This window comes from Canis lupus, chromosome 19 (genome assembly GCF_011100685.1).
Source record: "Canis lupus familiaris isolate Mischka breed German Shepherd chromosome 19, alternate assembly UU_Cfam_GSD_1.0, whole genome shotgun sequence".
Classification (NCBI taxonomy): domain Eukaryota; kingdom Metazoa; phylum Chordata; class Mammalia; order Carnivora; family Canidae; genus Canis; species Canis lupus.
In genome coordinates, this window is record NC_049240.1 from 16,945,948 (window position 1) to 16,971,591 (window position 25,644).

Below are 25,644 nucleotides of genomic sequence, written 5' to 3' on the forward strand. Positions count from 1 at the left end.
CTAGTTCCTTATGTCAACCTCTTTAGTTCTTTATGTCAGAGCTTTCTAACCTCATATCTAGAACTTCTGTGGTTAGGGAACAGTAGTTCTTTATGCAAGGTTAATGAAACTCTGATTTTGAAGTTGCAGAGACTCACAGCAAGAAACTTAAGAAGAGAGTAAACAAAATGAATGGTAAGAATTACTAGAGATTGATTAGCTCTTATCTTTGATCTTTTCTTTCCAAAGCTAAGGTATCTTTGACTTTCTTTATCAAATAAAAGATAGCAGGAGAAAAACTAAGGGGAATTTAATGTTAGAGTAAAGGCTTTGGGACAAAAGAAGAGAAAAAGAAAAAGAAACCTTTTAAATAAATCCTATGGTTTTACTGCCATACTGTTATGTTCCAGTCCATAAAGTGCATGTCATGTTTGAAAAAATAGTGTCAACCTTTGGAGCATTTAATACACAATGTAAACTTGGCTTCACTCTGTCCTGGAACAGACTGAACTCATGTGAAGCCAAATTTCAGATCCAAGTTCAACTGGAAAATTAGAACTTCAGTCTTTTAGCAAAGGCATATCATGAAGTCAGTTTAATTGCCTGCCATCGTTGCTGTTTCTGTAACCATGTCAACAAAATATAAACAATAGTAAATGTCATTATTTAGGGTGCTTAACTCATCAAGATACCAAAATTGTATGGAAAGGAAGTACTTTGGTAAAGGAAATCAGAGTGGAAGAAGAATTTCAGAGACAACAGGTCTTTTGTGGCAGAGGCTGACCATCCAGGTTAGATTTCTCACTCAGAAGGACCTTTGGAGATCTACCATCCACTGACATCATCTGCATGCAGCATTTGATGTAGACCTGGACCTTGGACAGTAGAGTACTTTATAACTGTTGCCCATTGCAAAGTAAGTATCTTAAGAAAAATCACTCCCTTGTATGTGTCTCTTGTAAATTTTTCAGGCTATTGACTATTTATTTACCAAACAGATCCATCAACATTAGTGGGGTTTTACAGAATAAAAATAAAGTAGAAACCTGAAAAGTTTTATTCATTATTTTTTTAAGTATCAGGAATTAGTACACAAATTTTCCTAATGTACCAAAGGCTGATAGCAGAGTGCAGTCACTAACCCTATGTCTTTTTTTTTTTTTTAATTTTTTTATTTATTTTATGATAGTCACAGAGAGAGAGGCGCAGAGACACAGGCAGAGGGAGAAGCAGGCTCCATGCACCGGGAGCCTGATGTGGGATTCGATCCCGGGTCTCCAGGATCGCGCCCTGGGCCAAAGGCAGGCACCAAACCGCTGCGCCACCCAGGGATCCCTAACCCTATGTCTTTCCATCACTCAGACAACTTCTCCAGAGACATTTTTTCCACATTTTTTTCCACATTTCTAACCAAAATATGCTTACATTATTATTAGTGATTAGCAATTTAGCATTTATCTATTGACTTTGGTTAGGCCAGATGGAGATAGATCTCTTTCTTCAAACTGTCTTTCCTTATCCTCAAGTAATTATGTAACTACTGACTTATTGAATTAAATAGCTAGTGTTTACATCATCATAACTATATGCTATTGTTGACTATAGCACCAAGCATTGTACTGTAATTGCATTTTTAGTTGTACAAACTTATTTTCCTTAAATCAAGAATTCCCTCCTTTTCTCTTATCTTTTTCCCCACCCCCTTCCCTCTTTTCTCTTTCTCTCTGGATGTAATCACCACCAAATCAAAAACAATAATCACCAACAAATCACTTCTCCTATTATTTATTTACTAAGTCTCTTATTTTCCTGAAGCTTGTTCTCCCTCCCTAAGATTATTTTAAAAATCTACCTGATTCCCAGTCACCCTAAAGTTTCTCTTCCCCTTTCTCTTGGGTTAGATCCACCCATTCCTGTATCTATGTCTTTCTCTATCTTGGTTTACATTACTACTTCAGTATTACTACATTACTATATTACTACTACAGTATTAGTTAATACTTCAATTATTCATTAAAAAAGGAGTGCATAGGGACAATATTTTGGGGGCCTTCACATATCTGAAATATGTCTCTATGTATTGTATATACTTGAGTCAAGTATCCAGCTATACACCTGCATTTTTCAGAATTGTTATAGTAGTTTTTTTTGAAGTATGTATCATTCACTTATTTCTTAAAATAATTTTACCACCTGGGGCATCTGGGCAGCTCAGTCAGTTAAGCATCCAACTCTTAGTTTCAGCTCAGGTCACGATTTCAGGGTTATGAGACCAAGCCCCGCATCAGGATCTGCCCTCAGCACAGAGTCTGCTTGAGAGTCTCTTTCTCTCCCTCCCTTGCCTCTCCCCCAACTTGCATGTGTTCTCTCTCTCTCTAAAATAAAATATTTTAAAAAGATAAATAAATGATCTAATATGTATGTATATATCTAATATGTATGTATGCATCTCTAAATAATCTATTGTTAAGTTTTGCCATTTTTGAATTTTAAAAAGCAGAATTATGAGAATTATTTTGCAGCTAACTATTTACTTTCAGTCCTGTTTTTAAGGTCCATTCATATTGGTGCACATAACTTAGAGTTTTACATTTTTTCATTGACATATAATAATTCTAGTATTGAATCCCTACTGGCATTCAAAAATTGAATGGATTTTTTTTCCCATCATAAACCATACTACTATGTCTACAATTTTCAACAGTGTTGAAAATATATATTGTTGTGTTTCAAGAATATATAAAGGAATGGAATCCTGGGACCATATGATGAGTACATGTTCAACTTTACTAGGTAATGTGATACTATTTCCAAAGTGGTGGTAAAATATATACTCCCATGTTTTGTTCATGTTAATCCTTCTAATTGCAGATACTTGTTTTTGCCTGGCTTTAAAATTTTTCCCAATCAATCCTACAGGAAATGATACCTTATTTTGGTTTTAGTTTGTAGTTGCCCAATTGCTAATGCAATTGGGCATCTTTTCATATTCCTACACATTTTGCATGCCCTATTCTGAGAAAGACATCCATGTATTTTACTCATTTTACTGTTAATTTGTCTATTCTTATTTATAATGAGTTCTTTATTGTAGATATGAAACTTTTTTTAATTTAAATTCAATTTGCCAACATATAGTATAATACCCAGTGCTCATCTCATCATGTGCCTTCCTTATGAAACTTTTATCAATTAAATGTACTGCAAATTTCTTCCCTCAGGTGTGATTTGTCTTCTCATTCTATGCTGTTGTTTGATAAACAAAATTCTTTAATGTAACTTAATTACATTTAATGTAGTTAACACATTTAATTTAATCAATATGTTTCTTTTTTGTTTGCGTTTATTTTTTTCAAGAACTCCTTCCTCATTCAAAGATTAAAATGAGGATAAAGTATTTTTAAAAGGGCTTAATTTTTTTCTGTCACAATTATATTTGTAATTCATTTAGAACTGACTTTCTTAATAATATGAGATCATCTAAATTACTTTTGTAGGAAGAATAATATATTTTCTACTTCTCTTTCAACCAACATTGTTTGTTAGATACATTTTCTTTATTGCAGCATTAACGTGCATTTTCTTTACTGTATAGCATTCAATATTCTATTGAATGTAACAATATTTATTTATCCCTGTGGGGGATACTTTAGTAGTTTTCAGCTATTAAGTATAGTGCTTCTATTAGGATTGTAAGACATATCTATTTCTGAATATTTGTATTCATTCTGGAGGATGTATACAGTGGAGAAGAATTGTTGTGTTACAGGAAATATATGTGTTATCTATGTAATAGCCAATTTTTCTACAGCGATGATACAAAATTATCTTTCTACTTAAAATGTATGATAGTTTTGCTTTACATGCTCACAGACACTTGATATTTTCAGCTTATTTCATTCTAGCAACTCTGGTAGATGGGTAGTATTATCTCAGATTTATTTGAATTTGTATGTCCTAATAAACAATGATGAACACCTTTTCATATTTATAAACATTTGGATATCCTCTTGTGAAATGTCTTTGGACCATATTTCTATTTTATAGTATCTTTTTCATATTCATTTAAGAGTTTATTCAATATTCTAAATCTAAATTCTTTGTTAGATATATGTATTATATTTCTCTTTTGCTGTGGCTTTCCTTTTCAGTTTCTTACTGGTGTCTTTTGATTAATAGAACTTTGAAAACTAATAAAATTCAATTTACAATTTATTTTTGATAAGCACATTTTTTTGTTCTTTTTAAGAAACCTTTATCATTCCCACCTGATGAAATGTTCTCTTATTCTTTCCTCTATAATTTGCATTATTTTATCATTTATTTTTAAGTCCTCAAATCAACTAGGACTGATATTTTTTCATAAATGATGTGACATAGAGATTTAAATACTTTCATTATATGAATAGTTAATTGAGCACCATTTATTGAAAAGATCAAGTTAACCACTGACAATAGTATTTCAGTATTGTTTTTGTATTTTCTGTTTCTAAACTGTTCTATTCCATTGCTGTTTTTCTACTCTTGGTCCAATACCATGCTGTCATCACATCTGGTATTAGTAAACTTTCCATGTTTTCTCTCCTTCAAAACTGCCTTTATTATGCTTGATTCTTTGGATTTTCATATAAATTTTAGATGATTTTGTCAATATCTGCCACAGAAAAAGTTGACATTTTCACTAGACTTTAGGTCAATATATAGATTGATTTGATGGAGCATTGCTGTATTACAATATTTTCTTCCAACCCATGAATATTGTCTATCTCTCCATTTATACACATTTAAAAAATTTCCTTTAATAATGCTTCATAGATTTAAGCATAGCATCTTATGCATCTTGTGATATATTTATTTCTAGATTATTTGATATTTTTATACAATGTAAATAACATTTTCATTTTTGTTTCCTTTTAATTTTTAATGGTACATAAGAATTAGATATTGTATTTTGACTGTGAAGATAAGACAAAAAATTAAATTTGCTAATTAATTCTAATAGTTAATTCTAGTCACTACTATTAGATTTTCTAGGTTCACAATAAGATAGTCTTCAAATAATGACAATGTATTTCTAATCTTTATGGTTAATTTCTTATCTTTGGTTTATAGTACTAGCTAGGATCTCCTATATAATGACAATTAGAAATTGTGACAGTAGCCAGTTGTGAATTGTCTTTCATTTTTCCGAGCTCAGGATGAATATTTTTAGTATTTCTCATTGAGTAGTCTAAATTAAATTTATTCACATAAAGTTGTTTATATTTTCCTGTTATATCTTAGCTATCTGTAGAATCTATGTTCTTGATATTGGTAACCTTTTCTTCTCTGCTTATATTTTGATCAGTCTTGATTAGTTACAGTTTTGTTAATTTTATTTGAGGTATATAGCATAATGACTCAATATTTCTATATATTGCAAAATGATCACCACAGTGTCTAGTTAATATCTGTCACCATACATAGTAACATTTTTTATGTGTGATGAGGAAACTAAAGATCTTTTAAATATGCAATATATTTATTAGCCATATATTACATCCCGATGAGTTTTTTTTTTTAAGATTTTATTTATTTATTTATTCATGAGAGAAACAGAGAGAGAGGCAGATGCATAGGCAGAGGGAAAAGCAGGCTCCTCGCAGGAAGCCCAATGTGGGACTTGATCCTGGGACTCCAGGATCATGTCCTGAGCCAAAGGAAGACCGCTCAACTGCTGAGTCACCCAGGTGTCCCTGAGCCACCCAGGTGTCCCCGCATGAGTTATTTAATAACTGGAAGTTTGTACATTTTGACCTCCTCCATTCATTTTGCCCACCCCCATTACCCCCATCTTTGGCAATCAGCAATCTGTTCTCCGTATCTACAATTTCTTTTAATTCCACATGTAAGTGAGATTATATGCTATTTGTCTTTCTTTGATGACTTATTTCATATAGCATAATGCCCTTAAGGTCCATTCATGCTGTTGCAAATTAATTATTTTGCTTTGTTTTGTTTTGTTTTTTACTAGTATCTTAAGATAGAATTTTGAGTTACTGATTTTTAATCATTCTCTTTTTAACATATTTATTTAAAGCTATACATTTGTGAAATTTTCCAAATTTCAGGAAATTAGTGGTTTTCTATTATCTTATTTTTATTATTTTCTAATTAATTCCATTGTTATCATTGATTAAGGCTTTGTCAATGGCCTCAAACATTGTGGGTCTATTGTATATGTACTTGAAAACATGTATATTGCATGTGCACTTGAAAAAGTATATATGAATTATGTTGCTGTTGTATATAATATTCTTGATAAACCCATTTGGCCAAGTTTTCAAAAGTTTTTGTTTAGATTTTGTATATTCTTGTGAATATTTTTTCTATATGTTCCACTAACTATTGAGAGGTGTATTGTAATCTTTCTCTATATTTACTGGTTTATCTGTTTGTTTGTTTTTTAGTTCTGTCAATTTCCAATAGTTTAGTAATACTTTGTGTGATTCAGATTTAAGATTGTATTATCTTTCAGTTGTATTGATCCTTTTTTGTAGAGCTCTATTTTGCTCAAAGTCTATTTTGTCTAATATTTCTAGAGCTTCATCAGCTTTATTTTTGTTAGTATTTGCATTGTATGTGTTCAGTCCTTTTGTATTAAACCTTTTAATGTCCCTATATTTAAAGAGTGACTTTTTAAAGCATCATAGAGTTGGGTTTTGTTTTATTTTAATCCCACAATCTTTACTACTAAGAGTAGTAATTACTGACATACATGTATTTATATTTATCTTCTTACTATTGTTTTTAATTTGGTTTATCTATTTTTGTGTTACCCCTTCCCCTGTTTTTGGCTTTATTTTTGATTAATCAAGAACTTTATTACTTCCTTTTACTTCCATCAATTTTTAATCTTTGTTCCTTTAGGGATTATCTTAGAAATGATAACATACATTCTTGTTCTGAAGGCTTGTAATATATCCTTCTATCCTTTTAGAGGTTCCTAGCATCTGTTTTTCAATAAGAATGTAAAATCAAAAATATTTCACATAAATTTGTTTTTTCCTTCATTAACATGTGGATGTATTAAATGCAAGCCTCACGTTTAAATTTACTTTGAGTCAGATCTTGCCATAGTACATAAATGTCACATTTATAATTTCATATAAACTTGTTTTCTTATACTTAAAGCCCATTAATAAAACAATAGGTAGACTTCTGTTTTGTAATATGGTTTCTTTTCATCATTTAAATAATAACCTGTAGAACTACAATCATTGTATAAATTTTATATACTCTTTCTTATTTGTGCAGGAAAATTAAAGTTTTCCACTCTAATCCTGTCTGATTAGAAATAGTAAAATAAAATGGTGAGTCAGCATTTATGATTTATGTTAAACAGAACCAATATTTCTTTCATAATTTTTATTTAATTCTATAAACTCACACATTTCCAACAAAATAAATATTTCTCACCATCAAGTAGTCCTAATGACACAGAATGTTTCAAAATCTTAGAAAAATAGCCTAACAATACAGCAAGAGTAAGGGGCCATAAATAAGCAAAATAAAAATTTAAATGATATAAATTATTTCTTTAACTTATCTAGCACAATAAAAGTTAAAAACCCTGGTGAGGCTTAGCACACTTAAATATCTTTAGATATTTGAAAGTAGATTCTATATTTTAATGATCATTCAAGTGTTCTTTAGATGCCTGATAATATGACAATATAGATTCTTAATTTAAGAAATATTATAAAACTAGTTTATATTTAATATTTTTATTTTAATGATTTACACCTCAAAAAAATCATGGTTTTGAAATGTCATGTAATTACTCAAGATCAATTATATTGACCAGTTGCATACATGGAAAGATATGGAGCTGTTTGCTTATCATTTCCAACTTTAAGAGTAATAGTCTTGACCTCTTTGATTCAAATATTTTGTCTGAAAATTGAGATTTGTATCATTGTAGTCTTTTATTTCCTGTTCTTTTTCTGAGAGATATATCTAAATAGAGATGTAACAGGAGCCTCTGGTATTTTTAGCTTTGCCTAAGGCTACAAGTAGAAGTAAATATAATATGGTATGAGTTAAACTGTTAAGCTGTGTCACCACAGAACACAATGGAAAGTAAGTTTTATTAGTCCTATGTTAAATCTCCTCCCCCCACAACCACACATCAAACATACAAACAACTCCATAAGGTAGAAACAATATGATATTTGGACATCCCTGCCCCCAGACTATTTTCTGGATGCTATAGAGCCATTTTTTAAAAGGGGAAATATTAAAACTGAAAATAGCTTAGAAAATTATTAGTGTTGGTAAGTTTTCTTAGAACTTAGAAATCAAATTTATGGGCTCATATGGCATTTCAAAAAGTAACCAAATTTTTTTTGTTTCCCTTTTTTGAAAGATAGACTATAGTTAAAAGTTTGAAGAAGTACAATTTTTTTTAAGATTTTATTTATTTATTCATGAGAGACACAGAGAGAGAGGCAGAGACACAGGCAGAGGGAGATGCAGGCTCCATGCAGGGAGCCCGATGTGGGACTTGATCCCGGGACTCCAGGATCAAGCCCTGGGCTGAAGGCAGGTGTTAAATCACTGAGCCACCCAGGGATCCCGGAAGCACAAATATTTTAACACTACTGTTAACATACAATTTGTGAACAATGAAAGTCCATTGAAGAAATGAAAAGTACACCTTGCTGAAACATATGTACTAATGATATAAAGATGGACAATGCATAAAATTGGCAGTATCCATAAAGTTATGATATATACTTTAATCTATTAAAAATGGTAAACAAAGAAATGTCTGGAGGTAGTGCCTCTAGGCACCACTGACATTTACCCTTCAGATTTAGGTTTCTACTCTCAGAATTAAAAAAAAAAAAGAAATCACTATTTTATTGTCAAACTCATTAGTGCTTGTGGAGTCTCATTTCTTCATCTCTCTGTATGTTTCAGTTTATTGAATACTTATTTTATGTCCTCTGCCTTTAACATTTGATGATTCTTCTTATTTTCTTGTCTTTATAGCTGTTCTCTCTTTGCCTCTTTTTCAAGTTCCTTATCTGGGTTCCAGAATATTGAGAAGACACTAAAATTGTGCCTTTGGCCATATTCCCTTGTTTCTTTAAGTCTGTTCTTCTTAAGAACCACCTAAGGTCCTCAGGATCAATTCTTCTCTGTTCTTTGTGTTCTCTCTTAGCTCTCACCAAGAATCTCTACGTGGATATTCTTTAAGAATCCCAATTCAACCATTATAAATTTAATTCATCTGCCACTCCTGAATTGTAAAAACATTCTTGCTCTTCCTTTTCCTGCTGACACACCTGTCATCTGAACTCTGGAAACTCAAATTCACCATGGGTACTTTCCCAATGGCTGACAATAGTAATCCCCAATTTCTGTCAATTTAGTATTGCAAAATTTCACTCAACATCAGTCATTCCTTTTCACTCACATTTCTCCATATTTGTTTAAGTCCTTGTGATAATTTGTCTGAAACACTACAATTGTCTACTAGCTGCTCTTAAGGGTTCTAATCTCTATACTTCAAAATTAACTCTATATAATGACAAGAAATTTTTTAATAATGTAATTTCTTCTTCAAAAACACTTTATAAGCAGGTGCATATTGAGTAAGTATATATGATCATTTATTCCTTGTGGGTCTGGCAGTCAGAATCAACATTATGAAAACTGGTATGAACATACTAGTAAAGTGCATTTTTAAAAAAATCTAATAACATCTAATTGAGGGTAAACCAGTTAACAAAAGGCTTTTAAGGAATTTTTACATTAAAATAAATTGTGAATCATCCATTTTTAAAGTGAAGAACTCTGCTTTTTGAACATAACTTGCCTTTGAACATAAAGGATTTATAGTTATAGTGTCTTTTTATCACCCAATGTGATAAGATTTATATGAACTATATTGTATTTACTTTGCAGTGATCACTGAATTTCCTTTATTGCCTTAATTTCTAAGTATGATTATTGCAATCATTTCCAATTCATACTCATGACATAAAAAGTATGAACATTTACTATTTCTTACATTTTTTCGAGAAATTTAATAGATATTATTTTAGCATTTCTAATAACCTGTGTGATAAGGAAACTAAAATGATAATTACAATCAAATGACTTGCATTTTATTTTTTATTTTTTTTAAATGACTTGCATTTTAACAAAGAAGTTCTTTATACAGATCATTAAAAGCATGTGACATTTTTAAGAGAGCTAGGGATAGAAAGACCAGAGAGCTGTCACTATGTGTCATAGTACCATAGTCACTATCCAGAGATCAGGTACACGGGAGAAAGGAACTGCTACCAACTTAATGGCTGCCACTATCCAGAAAGTTAGTAATGAGGGAAATGAAATGTAGAGTACAACCTCCCCAAAAAACACTGGCAAAAGGAAAGGGAATGGCTTTTACCTTCCTTCTGCCTTCCAAAAAAATCACATGGTTGCCATCTCATTGGCAGACTTCAATCACACTCTCGTGATGGAGTCTGGCAAATTTACTTCTCAGTCTTTTAATATATGGAATATAAAAGAAATAGTAGAATAATGGATATTGATTCTGGCTGCCAATAGGCAATGTCTATCACATGGGGTAGACTTGATGAATTTGTGTTCTGTGTCTAACATTCCTTCCTTATGAGCAGCCAATAATAGCTGTGCCAGCTGTGTTCTGCACATTCATACACTACAACCCAGGCTTCACTCAGTTCTTTTATATTATATATGGAATTAGCATTAGGGAAGTCAAGTAACAATATAAAGAAAATCTGTAACCATGATAGCTTTATACCAGGATTTTCCAGTAGAACTAAAATGTAAGCTGTATATGTACTTTCTTAGTAGCCAACGTAGAAAAAATTAAAAGAAACAGATAAAATTAATATCAACAATATATTTTATTTATCCTAGTATATACCCAATGATTTTAAAATATAATTAATATAACATTATAATGAAATATTTTACTTTTTTCATATTGTCTTTGTAATAAAGCATATATCTTATGCTTCTACTATACCTCTTCTAGGTGCTAAATTTTCAATAAAGATATTGAGTTGTATGTATTTAGATATCATAAAATTTATAACTGAAGTAATAAATTCACATACTCAAGTTGTTCCAAAAATACTGGCATGTTTTCAAATACTGACCCAACCCTCCTACCACAAACAAATATTTGTATGGGATTGATAAAGCTGTTTTATTCTTCTTGCATGGATTGATTTGCCTTTAAAATGAGTATATCAGTATATAGACAGAGGATGCCCCCATCCCAAGATGCCTACATCTTAAACTTTGGAATCTCTGAATATGCTATTATATAGCAAAGGAGAATTAGTATTGCAGATAGAATAAATGTTGCTAATCACCTGACTTTAAAATAAATAATCCTGGATTATCCTGGTAGGTCCAGTGTAATCACAAGTATCCTTAAAAGTAGAAAGGAAAATCAGATGAAAAGATGGAAGCTTAACAAAGTCTCTATTCAATGCTGCTTAGCTTTAAATATGGAAAAATGAGGCCAAGGAAGGCCTCAAAAATTTATGAGGCAAGGAAAGCAGGTGGTTTACTAGTGGGAACTAGTATTGAAGTAGGAAAACTTAAAGTGTAATTGAGGAGTTTCTGGAGACTAACTGTGAACAAGTCTGAGAATTAAAAGCTCCAAGGAAACCCAGTACTACGAGGGACATAGTAACTTGTAGTTTACCTCCAGAAGCTATGATGTTCTCATAGTGAATATCAGAGGAAAATCTCCTCGTGCTTCCTGAAGTGGTGGTGGGATATAATTCCATTTTAAAATATGCCAGAGCATTTGGTTCTTCTTAACCAGGCCTGCCCTCAAAGAAGCTGTTTCACCAGAGCCTAACTAACCTGGGTAAAGGGAACCAACTCTAATCCCTTAACATTCTCCTGCCCCATCCAAGTGGGGGGAAAACCCGATAAGCATTTGCAAAATTCACAGTACAGGGACACAGGCTCACTAAAAGACTGAGGTATAATCACAGACTATAGAACACTCTCCTCACTTCATATTTGCAGCACATCACTGAGGATCTATTCACTAGAGTTCCATTTACCTACTATACTATACAGCTTTCAACAAAAAATTATGAAACATATTAAAAGACAAAAAATACAATTTGAAGAGACTGTGAGAGCATCAGAACCAGATACAGATAGAGCAGATATGAAGGAGAAATAAAGACTTTCTCATATAGAAAGACTTTCTCTCCTTTTTTTCTTAATAATAAATTTATTTTTTATTGGTGTTCAATTTGCCAACATACAGAATAACACCCAGTGCTCATCCCGTCAAGTGCCCCTCTCAGTGCCTGCCACCCAGTCACCTCCCGCCCTCCTCCCCTTCCACCACCCCTAGTTCGTTTCCCAGAGTTAGGAGTCTTCATGTTCTGTCTCCCTTTCTGATATTTCCCACACATTTCTTCTCCCTTCCCTTCTATTCCCTTTCACTATTATTTATATTCCCCAAATGAATGAGACCATATAAAGTTTGTCCTTCTCCGATTAACTTATTTCACTCAGCATAATACCCTCCAGTTCCATCCATGTTGAATCAAATGGTGGGTATTTGTCATTTCTAATGGCTGAGCAATATTCTTTCTCTCCTTGAAAAAAAAAGTCAAAAGAAGTTCTTCAGAAAAAAGGAAAATGATATAGGTCAGTAATTTGGATCTACATCAAGAAGGAAGAACATTGGAGAAAGAGTAAGCTTCCACCTTAAGAAACTAGAAAAACAAAGCCAATTAAGTCCAAGATGAGTAGAAGAAAAGAAATGGTAATTATTAGAGCAGAAATCAGTGGAACTGGGGAAAAACAGGAAAGCAATAGAGAAGATTACAATAAAGCCAAAAGCTAATTATTTGAAAGATTAAAAAAAAGATAAGTATTTGGCCAGGCTAAGAATAAAAGAGAAGACATAAATTACTAATACCAAAAATGAAATAGAGGACATCATTAAATTTTGCATAAACATTAAAATGGTAATGAAGGAATATTATGAGAAACTTTATGCCCATAAATTGTATAACCTAAACAAAAGGGATAATTCCTTTGAAGAAACAATCATCCAAAATTCATATAAGAAACAGATAATCTGAATAAGACTATATCTATTAAATTTAATTGAAATTAATAACCTTCCAAAAAAGAAATCACCAGGTCCAGACAGGTTCACCCATGAATTCTATCAAACATTTAAGGAAGAAATTTATGAATCTCTACAATCTCTTCCAGAATACAGAAGTAAAGAAGTACTTCCTAACTTATTTTCTGAGGCCAGCATTCCTCTAACACCAAAATCAGACAAAGACATCACAAGAAAATTACAAACCAATATCTCCCATGAACATAAATGCAAAAATCCTCATGAAAATATTAGAAAGTTGAATCCAACATTATATAAAAATAATCATATACCACAATCAAGTGGGATTAACCCACATATGCAAGGCTGACTCAATATCTGGAAATCAATCAATGTAATCTATTATACCAACAGACTGAAGAAGAAAAAACACATGGTCACATCAATAAATGTAGAAAAAGCATTTGATAAAAGCCAATACCTACCTGTGATAAAACTATGTAGTAACCTAGAAATAGAGGGAAACTTTCTCAACTTGATGAAGAATACCTACCACATTACTAGTTAGCATAATTTTTAATGATGAGAAACTTAAAACTTTCCCACTAAGATCAGAAACAAGGCAAGGATGTCTTCTCTCTCTACCCCTTTTCAACATCATACTGAAAGTCCTGGCTAAATCCAATAAGACAAGGAAAGGAAATGAAAGATTAGAAAGGAAGACATAAATTGTCTTTGTTCAGAGATGACATGATCATTTATGTAGAAAATCCAAAAGAACCAACAAAAACTCTAGGAACTAATAAATTGTTATAGCAAGGTTGCACGATACAAGGTTAATATAGAAAAGCCAACCACTTTCCTATCTATACAATGAACAAGTGGAATTTGCAGTTTACATTAGGCATTAGTTTACAGTTTACATTACATTGCAGTTTACATTACATTATTACTTAAGTATAAATCTAACAAAGTTGTATAAGATCTATATGAAAATAACTACAAAACATTGATGAAAGAAATCAAAGAATAATTAAAATAAATGGAGATATGGTCCATGTTCGTCGATATGAGGACTCAGCATCAAGATGTCAGTTCTTCCCAACTTGATCTATAGGTTCAATGAAATTCAAATCCAGCAAGTTATTTTGTGGATATCAACAAACTAATTCTAAAGTGTATATGGATAGGCAAAAGACCCAGACCCAGAATACTCCACACAATATTGAAGAAGAAGAATAGAGTCTAAGGACTGGCACTACCTGATTTTAAGACTTACCATAGAGCTAAAGTAATCAAGACAGCTTGACATTGGTGGGGGGTGGGGGGTGGGGGGAGATCAATGAAACAGAATAGAGCACTCAGGAATACTCAAATACTCACATAATATATTCAATTGATCTTTGAAAAGGGACAAAAGGCAGTACAATGGAGAAAAAATGCCTTTTAAACAGTGTTGGAACAATTGAATATACACATGCAAAAAAACAATCTAGACACAAATTGTATATCTTTCACAAAAATTAAAATAGAGCTAAATGTAAATGCACAATTTTGTCATGATGGAAACTAATCTTTCCATATTAGGCTAAAATTCTTCTTTGACATTAAGAGGCAACTTAAAAACCTACACTATAAATTTGATATTTTAAGAGTTGGATTGACATTTCTTTCTAAATCTGGAAGTCTTTTAGCACAAAATGCACCCAAAATACTCAGTGAGTAGTGCCTCTTATATCAAATGACTAATTTAAGGCTAGAAACAAATTATTGCAAATTTCTGAACTTTGAATCAAATAATCTTTAATATTGTTAGAAAGATTTCTTTTGGATCATGGTTTAATTAAGATCTTTTGCTTTTTGTAAGACAGTTTTTAATTATATATGTTGTAGTTTCATTGCAAAATATCCATAACTAAAATAATAGGTTTTTAAACCATCTTTCTCTCTAAAAGATGTTTCCTTTGAGTCTACAAGAATCTAAGCCATTTTAAAGCTGTCCAAAGTTATACTCTCAGGTTCTGTTAAATGTTTAAAAATTTTTGTTGGACATTAATCCTAATTCCATGTGACTAATTTTGTTGTTTTTTATTTAATTATTGAGGGGAAACTTCAAGTAAGGTCACTATGTATTTACTGATGTAGTAATTGCACATTTTATTCTCTTCAATTGACTTTAACATCACAATAATATAGTTTTTTATTTTGTTTTGCTCTACTGCAGCAAATTGCAATGAATGGCCAATTCATCATGAAATTTATGACATGCCTTTTATTGGCTTCTTTTTTCTCTACCATTCTGAATATAGTACTATCATCTTTATTTCTGTTCAATTCTGCATTAATGATATCTTTAAGTGAAGTTTAAAATTTGTCCATACTTTTTTTAAAGTAGAAAAACAATTTAATTATATTTTAGTTAAGATATTAGGCATTTCAATATATTGACAATATATGATTCCTTTACAAGAAATAGCCTACATTCTATCAAATTTATCAGTTTTAAATTTTCTAACACATTAAGTAATTTTCATTATATACAAATATATTTACTTAAATAAATATGATTACCTAAATTTGTCCCTAAATTTCTCTTGAATAAAATTATTATATCTATGTCTTTTATTGTAAATTCAAAATGGCAGTTTGGCTTCATGGAACAAATACCATAAACACAAGTCAGACAGAACCACTCTTTATTGGCCAAATACATGAACTAAGCTGCAGTTTCTACAACTAGAATGTGGACAATAACATGTATGTTTGAGGATTATTGTGAGGGCTAATTCAAAGGGCACAGACCAAGCGCCAGCTCCTAGAGATCTAAGAATGAATATGATATGATTCTTTACCCAGTGCTCATAGTGTTGCAGAAAAATCAGATATGGGGGGGCACAACTACACTGTGACATAAGTTATCTCAGGAATGTATAAAACAAGTAAAATAATAATTTTCAGGAAGGGATAAGAGAATATTTAAATTTCAACTAATCCCAGGGATGCCTGGGTGGCTCAGTGGTTGAGCATCTGCCTTTGGCTCAGGGTGTGATCCCAGAGTCCCAGGATCGAGTCCCACATCAGGTTCCTTGCATGGAGCCCGCTTCTCCCTCTGCCTATGTCTCTGCTTCTCTCTCTCTCTCTCTCTCTCTCTCTGTATCTCTCATAAGTAAATAAACAAAATCTTTAAAAAAATAAAATAAATTTTAACTAATCTGCAGAATATGTAGGAGTTGTGGTTTTGCTGGAGTAGATATTGGTGTACAGGAAGAAGAGAAAGATGGAGATACATAAAGAAAATAGATGAGAATTTCAGAAAGGGAAGAAGGTAACTGAAGAAACCTGTGAACTTTCAAGGACCATGTGAAAATACATTAAAAATAAAACTGAGACAAATTTGTGAAGATTCTTATTTTTCAAGTCTTACTAAAGCCCAAACCTGACAAGTACAATGACTGGGTGAAACAGAACCTGTCAGGAAGAGTGAGGGGGACAGTGGAGAACAGCTAGTGCATGCCCCCATCTAATGGTGAGTGACTAACTCAACAGGAGACAACTGATCTGTGAGGACTCAAGCACAGTATTGTTAGACCTTCTGATTTTTTTTCAGAAAAACTGGCAATTCCAATTTTTATGGGCAGTTTGTCAAGAGTTATCAACAAATTCTAATATTTTGAAAACATCATAAGTATTAAACATTTTTGTTGACTAAATCCAGTTTGGAGGCAACAGTTTTCAAACTCTACATAGACAATAAAGTGATTAAGGCTTGTAGGCAGGTATTGAAATGATAGCATGTTTGCATACGGCATATGAATGATAGAAAAATGCCCTAAACTGCATGAAAGATAGAATTAATTGATACTCAAAGCAAGAGGCTTATGTCATAATTGATGTAAGAGCAGTATAGCATTATAAGTGACAGAAGAACTGTGTTTGGAAGTGTAAACCACAAAACATCCAAAATAGAAACAGAATAGAGGGAATAGGTGAGAAGAAGACAGAAAGGCTTAACATTCCTAAGATTTGACTAACTGAGGTTATGGTGATGCAATCAACCAACGAATGAAGCAAGGAAGAGAAGAAAAGTTGAGAACTTGGAAAAAAATATACCGCGTTCTACTATTTAATGTATTACAATCAACATGGAACTATGAAGGCAAAGATACTCAATAAACAGTAATAAATGTTTGAATTTCAAGAGCAAAATGAAGTATGAAAATATTGATGTTTTAATTAATTTTAATTGAGATATAATTAGAGTAAAATATATAGTTCTAAGAAGAGAGTTCAAGAGTGTTGACAATGGGGCACCTGGGTGACTTAGTGGTTGAGTATCTGCCTTTGGCTCAGATCGTGATCCCAAGGTCCTGGAATTGAGTCCTGCATCAGGCTTCCCATAGGAAGCCTGCTTCTCCCTCTGCCTATGTCTCTGCCTCTCTCTGTGTGTCTCTCATGAATAAATAAATAAAATCTTTTTTTAAAAAAAGTGTTGAAAATTTATACAACTGTCTTACCAATATCCCAATTGAGATGCAGAACATTTATTACCTAAAAAGTCCAATTACCCCTTCAAGAAAATAACTTTCCTTCCAGGGTTATAGCTATTTTAATTTCTATCTCCATGAATTAGCTTGCCTGTTTTTGAGCTTCACATGAATGGAATCATATAAACTTTGGGGGTCTAGCTTCTTTCACTCAACATGGTATTTTTGACATTTAAAGCATGTGCATTAGAAGCTCATTCTTTAAAGTAGTGTATTGCTGAATAATATTCCATTCTGTTATTCTATAATACATGACTTCTCTTGATGGATATTTAGGTTGTTCCCAATATTTTGCTATTATAAATAAAACTGCAGTGAATATTTTTACACAAGTTTTGGGGATAGAAAATGTTCTTTCTTTTTCTGGAGATGTCTAACATGGAATTACTGGATCATAATGTAGGAGCATGCTCAGCTCTATAGTGACTGCCAACATATTTTCCAAATAGGATTGCACCCTATCACACTCAGAAAAACAAGGTTCAGCTGCTCTGCATACTCTTCACCATACATACTTACTGTTTGTTCATCTTCTAAATTTTAGCCACTCTACTGAGTGTGTAGCAATAGCTTATTGTGATTTTAATTTGCATTTCTGATGACTAATGATGTTGATCATTTTTTTCAGTTGCTTATTGGCCATTCTTATATCTTGCTTTTTGAAATAATTAGTCTTTTAACCATTTTTATTGCTTTTTAAGCTATTGATTTGTAGGAATCCTTTGTTCAATGTATGTATTCAGAATTTTCCTCATAGTCTGTAGACTTTTCCATTTTCTTAATGATATGTTCTGATAAGCAGATGTTTTTAATTGTTATGAAATCCAGTTACTTTTCTCTTTTATGTTTAGTAATTTTGAATTTTGTATAAATAATCATTTGCTTGTTCCATTTATGTTTAAAATCTATTTCAAGTTAATAGCTTGTTCTGATGAAGAAATCAAGGCTAATGCTTTTTTTCATGTAATTATTCAGTTGATTCAGCATTATTTCTTAAAAAGATTGCCCACTGTGCTTTTGTCAAAAACTATTTGACCTTATATTGGTAAATCTATTTATGTACTCTCTGTTCTGTTCCATTGATCGATTTGTCTATCTTGCATCAATTCCACACTAGCTTTATCAATATAGTTTTTAAAATGCAGACTTCTTGATGTATAGATAAGCTAATACACATATATTCTTCATATGTGTTAAGAGCAAACCACTCTGGGAAGAAATAAAACTAGGAAAAGAAAGGACATTGTAGTTCACCAAACCTTATGAAGCGAGTAGAAGAAAAGTTACCAAAGAAAATAAAGGGTACTCAAAAAGGTAAGAAAATGAGAAAAGTTATGAACATGGAAATCAAAAAATGAAAGAGTTGTGAGAAAAAAAGTTTCCAGAAGGGTCTCATGCTGCAGAAAGCCATATAGATGGTAATAAATAAACAAACAAACAAACAAACAAACAATAAATAAATAAATAAATAATCATTTTGACAATTACATGAAGCCATTGATTACCTAAATGAAGACAGTTTCAGGATGGTGATGGCATATATTTATTCAATGGATATTTAGTGATTGCCTAGCCATTTTGCAAAGTGTTTGAACAAGATATACTGTCAGCCTTTCTGAAGTTTATGGTCCTGCAAACACACAGAAGTTATGTTCCTATTAAGGAAAGAAAGAATGGATAATGTGGAAAATAAAAATCCAAAGCACAAAGCATCTTTATAGGATGGCAGTAAAAGAAAGAAGCAACATTTGGTGGTTTTATGAGAAGATGTTGAGAAAGGGATTTTGTTTGTTTTAGTTTCAAGGCAGGGAATGTTTCCATCAGTTTTTAGGCAAAGTGGAAGGTAAGAGTAGAAAGAGAAAAACTGAAAAACAATCTAGGGAAATTGGAGTAATGATGGAATCCACATAAAGAAAATAAAATGACATTCCCTCAAAAAAGCAAAGGTAAAAATTAAGTTTTAAAAAGAAAGAGGGGTATTTATTTCTCAAAAATGCTAATGGAAAGTAGTGAGGGATGAGCAGAAACAAAAGTAAAGGTGGGAAGAGTATATAACATCATTCCTGAGCTCTCTGTTCTTGGAGATGGAGTCTGCTGAAAGAATAGAACTAAAGCAATAGACCTAAAATGAGTGAAGAAAGGTTCTAAGAGCTATTTTGAGGAGCAATAGGAGGAACTAATTGAAGTAACTAAAAAAGCATAATACTCTTTTAAAAGACTCACCAAAATTCAGAGATCGTGCATTAAGATACAATCTTAAGGTACAGATGCACAATTTTCTCCAAACCCTTTACAGCTAGGAAAAAGAAGTGGGAAAAACGAAAAAAAAAAAAAAAAAAAAAAAGACTTGGTTGATCCTGGGTTAGTTTTGATGGGTGTGTATAGTACAATGGGAAGGGCTGGAGAATTTGATTCTTTGGGGAGTTGTGTTTGAAGTGACGGCCAATAAGCTTTCAGAAATTGTTTGATGTTTAGTAATTGATATAATCAGTTTAATATTGAAAACATTTTAATAATATTTAGGAATTATCTTGTCTGCCCACAGGCCTAGTAGTTAAATACAAAAGTAGTTATTAAATAATAAACTAATAAGAATTTAAAATCTAAGCATTAGAGTCATAAGATTCTCTTTCTTTCGGTTATATTACTTTCTGAAAAGAAGTTTCCTCCAATGTTCTGTCTCCTATTAAAATATAATTTATTGAATAATAAGAGAAAATGATTTGGAAATTACTCACAGACCAGATTTGCTTGTAGAAAGAGAAATAGACACATTATTTTTCCAAGTATAATTTAGAGTATTAACAAAAACAATGAGGAAATAATAAATAAGCCCTAGCATATCTTAAACATAAACTAGCTAAAGAAGAGTTCACATACATCCCCACATGAATTATACTTCTTGGAGAACAGCTGAAACACCTGGCAAATTAACTTGAAAAGGAACACTAATATAGGAAATGCTGTTTGGAATTTGATCTCAAGAAATCTTGAGAAAATGTACTTGGGAAGGCTTTGTATACTTTCAACTATCTTGTGAAACTTATGTAAGTAAAAACTCATTCAACAAAATATCTAATATAATTATCCAACATCCATTTGGACTTCTCACTGTCTTCCTGAAGGCCTCAGTCCCTGAACCAAATGTTCTTAATATTTTCAATATACCAAGTACAAACATATGTGTATCATTAGAAAAAAAATAAACTACACTTATTCAGGACCCACTTCAAAATACTGAAACAAAACCCACAAAATATATCCCCTAACTCTCTTACATTTAATAAAAGAATGTGTTTTTACACCCTTTCCCTCATATATTACTCTTTTCTCTCTTCTCTTCAGGGAATATGAATTCTCAAGCAAAGACAGAAGAGAAACCTTCAATCTTCTCCTTCTGAGCCAAGCTTATGCTCAGGACGACAAGCAATGAATTGTTGCTCCAGGAAATGTTCGATGGCTCCCAGTTCTGAACTTTTATTTGTAAACTGAAAGGCCTAGAAATCTCTAGGCCACTCTAGGCCTAGAAATCTCCTAGTAAGATTTAATGACTGCTTAAACAGCCTTAAAACTTGGTAACAGTGGGCAGTTTGGAGTAGAGGTAGGAAAGAAAAAAAATACAAAAGTGCTTGAATTTTTGCCCATCCCTATACCCAACTGTTTTTGCGTTTCTATCCTGTTGCTCACTGGCCAAGAACCCCAATTCCTGAACTTTTTAAGCTTAGCCTGGAGCTGAGAAGTCTTTCCTTCAGCAGTGGAGATGTCAGATCCCAACACAAAGGTATAAGACAATTCACCAGACTGCAACGTGCCATATAGTTGAATGCTCTCCACCTTGACTACACAAGGAAGGTGTACACAGTAAGTTCCTCAGGGACCTGGGGTCTGCAGATTGTATTAAAAATCATGTGGAACTTGAAGTTCTCTGCCACTCACTAAATATGTGATCATGGAGAAGTTCATTTAGTCTCTGTGCTTCATCCAAATGGTATGAGTTTGCATAGTTGAAAATGACTATTGCCTATTCATTTCTATGTCCTGAAACATAAATCTGGATGTATTTTTGTGCATATAAGTGAACATTCATGTGTGTTCAGTTGCCCTGGATGCTCTTTACTCTGGTTTTCTTTTTACAAAGTAATCTTTTGATTATATCATCTAAGATTCACTGCTTGTAAGGTCTCAAACTGACCCTTACACTACTATTCATGTTAACCTAATCATTCTTTCATGGCAATAATTAACACAAGGGATGGTTTGATTAGTAGGACATTACAAATGTTTTTTCTTCTTAGAGATTCTAAATTGAGGATAGAAAACAACATCAATATTATCAGGCATAACCATTTTCACTACTTTTTTTTTTTTAAATAGCACAGATCCATAATCTGGAATAGGCAAGGAAAGTTGGTTGTGTGGACTAGGGAATTTATCCAGGTATCTTAAACTGGGGATACACCTTTGCCTCAATTACCTGTATGATTAAATGACATGCATTTTAACCTAAATTTCTCAGAGATTTACATTTATAAAGCAATTAATGCATTAATGTGGAAATCATTCCACTTTCTCTCTGACTCTTGAATGAATTATTCCTTTATTTAACAAAGCTTTAAGAGGGCTATGACATTATTCTATTCACTAGGGATTCTGTGATGAAGAAGATAGAAATATTTTTGCCCTCATGACCCAAATTCTACTTGTCTGGAGAGTTATCCTTGATCCTCAAATACAGGTACTGACTACATATTCAGAATACTTCCAGCACTTTGCATCTATCTCTATTAATTATTGAAATGCACAATCCATGAATCTCCATGCTAAACAGACTTCTTATTATATGATAAGTACATAATACATATTTACAATAGGAAGAATCAATGAGTGACTAAATCAAAGCTCTTAAGAATTCAGATTTATTGAGTCCCTATTTAGGATTTATTCCAAATGTTACAAAGCAAGAAAATATGTAAACAAAATATAAGGATGTGCTACTACTTGGTTAGTGGGTGGAAACATAGCAGTGAACATTAGTACAATCTCTGTCTTCACAGAACAAGCAGCTCAGCACGGAAAAGAGACAAATCAGACAATGGAAATACAGCACTATGAAACATGGAGAAGGGCACTTTAGAAGGGCACTGAACTCAGAATTTGGTAATCCGGAAAGACTTCTTGGAGGAAACATTATCTAAGCTGAGATCTGCAAGATTAGTTAGTAGGAGTTAGCCAGAAAAGGAGGTGAGAGGAAGAGAAAAAAAACTGGAGCAGAAGCCTTCAGGTAATCCTATCCTGGCCAAAGATTTCAAAATAATTCAATATAGCTGGAGGTAGTCAGTAGTAGTAGAAAGTAATGAGGCCTTTTCAAGAGAGGGAGAGACACATACATAATGGTAGCAGAGTAGAAACAGAATGTAAATACTGAACAAGCGCACTAGTAGGTCTAGTTCTGGATGTATTTATATCTGCTACCATTTGTAGGATTTCCTGTTACTTGCAAGGAGATGAGAAATTTGAAATTCATTAAAAAATTGTATTTAAACATGGAAAAATTATTCAATTATAGACATTAAATAACTGAGTGAAAACTCCATATATGTCTGTCTTGCTTAAATGTATTTTACTTAGAATTTTGCAGATGTAGTGCTCATAAATTGTTAGGATCTAAGGATTTGATAGTACTTTGATGATCATTTAATACAACTGTAGCCCTAATCTAGAATATGATGATATATTTTGAAACAAATTATGTAATTCCTTGGGTAAATTTAAAATTTTTTAAAGAATAAAAGTTTTTTTGGTTATTGTTTTTGTTTCTTGTTTCAATTTTTTTGGTCCTCTATCATTTATTTGAATTACTTAAAACACTATAGAATTTTCTTCCCAATTACAAATAAATATGCAAATTTCTAGACATGCACAGTAATGTTTAGGGATAAGAGAAACATACATGCTATTAATTGCTGTATTGATTAAAACAAACCCTCTAATCTCTCAAAGAAGAAGAATACAAACACATTTTTCAGTATATCCAGTTAACATATTGTCTTTCTTAACAAATAAAACTTCAAAATTTTTGAAGTTTAATGAGTGTGTATAATTTCTATAAAGAACTTGGGAAGTAATAATTCAAAATATACTATGTCATCCATAGCACTACAACCGCTTTTACTAAATCTTTATATATTTCACCAAAATCAGTGAGAAAAAAACAAGTGATCATCTAGTAATCAAGAAGAAAATAATGTATTTTCCATTATTTTTTAAAAACCAGAGCCAATGTCTACTGAAATTATAGTCCATCTTATGTTGAAATGACCTATTTGTAATTTGAATTCAACATGTAAATTTTGATTGAGTGCATTTTAAATTTAATATGAATTTAGAAGCTCTAGGGACATGTGGGTGGCTTCAGCAGTTGAGCATCTGCCTTCAGCTCAGGGCGTGATCCTGGAGTCCTGGGATTGAGTTCTAGATCAGGCTTCTTGGAGGAAGCCTGCTTCTCCCTCTGCCTATGTCTCTGCCTTTCCCTCTGTGTGTCTCTTATGAATAAATAAGTTAAAAAAAAAAAAAAGAAGCTCTAAAGTTCCCCTATTGTGTCTCCTTATAATACCTTTTATTTAAGCAAAAAGTGGCTTTAAAAAAAAATCAGTGAGACGCCTGGGTGGCTCAGCTGTTTAGCACCTGCCTTAGGCTCAGGGCATGATCCTGGAGTCCTGGGATCGGGTCCCACATCAGGCTCCCTGCAAGGAGCCTGCTTCTCCCTCTGCCTATGTCTCTGCCACTCTCCCACAGTGTCTCTCATGAATAAATAAATAAAATATTTTTAAAAATCAGTAATTGACAATAGAAATGAACATCTATTTTCTTTCTCATTCTGCTGGGAGAGATCATCAGCAAGACATGATCACTAGCTGACCCCATGGAGCTGGACCTGGCAGTCGAAGTTCTTCACCTTTCCCGTGTCCTTGGAACGTACATTCTGCTTACGTTCCCCACTCCCAACGTTGCCCTAAGGACACAGCCTTTAGACAGTGATATGGTGACGAGATCACCTAGATGGTCTATGTGACTAAACCCCACTAGGGCCTCTACCTAAGTTTTCCAGGTTTTGGCGGGCCATTGTGCCACCTACAGATCTGGAATGGCCTTCCTTTTTCTTTGGTTTCTTCCCGCCCTCCATGAACAGACTTCAGTTATAGATTAAAGCTAGGAAGCACCTGAGGTTTCAAACTAATGCATCTTACTCAATATATGAAAATAATGATCAGTTGTTTGAGTTAGAGAACACTAAAGGAAGAGTATGGCAAATTTAAAGTGTGAAGTGAAAATTGCAATGGAATATTTTTGAATACACTTTTGAAATTTCTTCATTTAGTTTGCTGCCTGATGTGAATACAAATATAGCATTTGGCTGTCTACACCCTCATTAAAGAAGTATCAGAGATCAGGGATCCCTGGGTGGCTCAGTGGTTTAGTACCTGCCTTCAGCCCAGGGTGTAATCCTGGAGTCCTGGGATCAAGTTCCACATTGGGCTCCCCGCTTGGAGCCTGTTTTTCCCTCTACCTGTGTCTCTGCCTCTCTCTTTTTCTCTCTCTCTCTCTGTGCTCATGAATAAATAAATAAAATCTTTAAAAAAAAGTATCAGAGATCAATTGAATTATTCACTCATGCATTCATTTAATTTGTTAATTTAATTTACTCGACAATCACATGAGTACATACATGTGCAAGCACAATACAAAGCACTGAGAAAACAAAATAGACAACTAGTTTCTGCTATCAGTAAAGGCAGATAAATACCGGAAACAGAATATCACATGGTAAATGTCAATGTTATTTTTGTAGGAGAATGAGGCAAACCAAAAGCCATGTGAGAACCTCTCTCTTCAAATTAATGTTAAATAACAAAGCACACTTAGTACAAGTATTTATATCATTTTGCTAGATAACATACAGAATAACATTTTTCCAATGCCCTT

At 32.6% G+C, this 25,644-nt stretch overlaps 1 long non-coding RNA gene across 3 annotated transcripts in view; it reads left to right on the top strand.

Annotated features, from left to right (window-relative positions):
- The window catches only part of LOC111091114, an 82,227-nt gene extending 58,757 nt beyond the window's left edge, over positions 1 to 23,470 (top strand). The window contains exons 4-6 of one of the 3 annotated variants that reach the window (XR_005373762.1): positions 21,007 to 21,522; positions 22,307 to 22,396; positions 22,716 to 23,470. This is a non-coding gene — a long non-coding RNA (uncharacterized LOC111091114). Of the gene's footprint in view, positions 1 to 21,006 lie in introns of all 3 variants that reach the window. The other 2 variants (XR_005373763.1, XR_005373761.1) reach the window with 2 other exon arrangements.
- Positions 23,471 to 25,644: the final 2,174 nt, after the last annotated feature.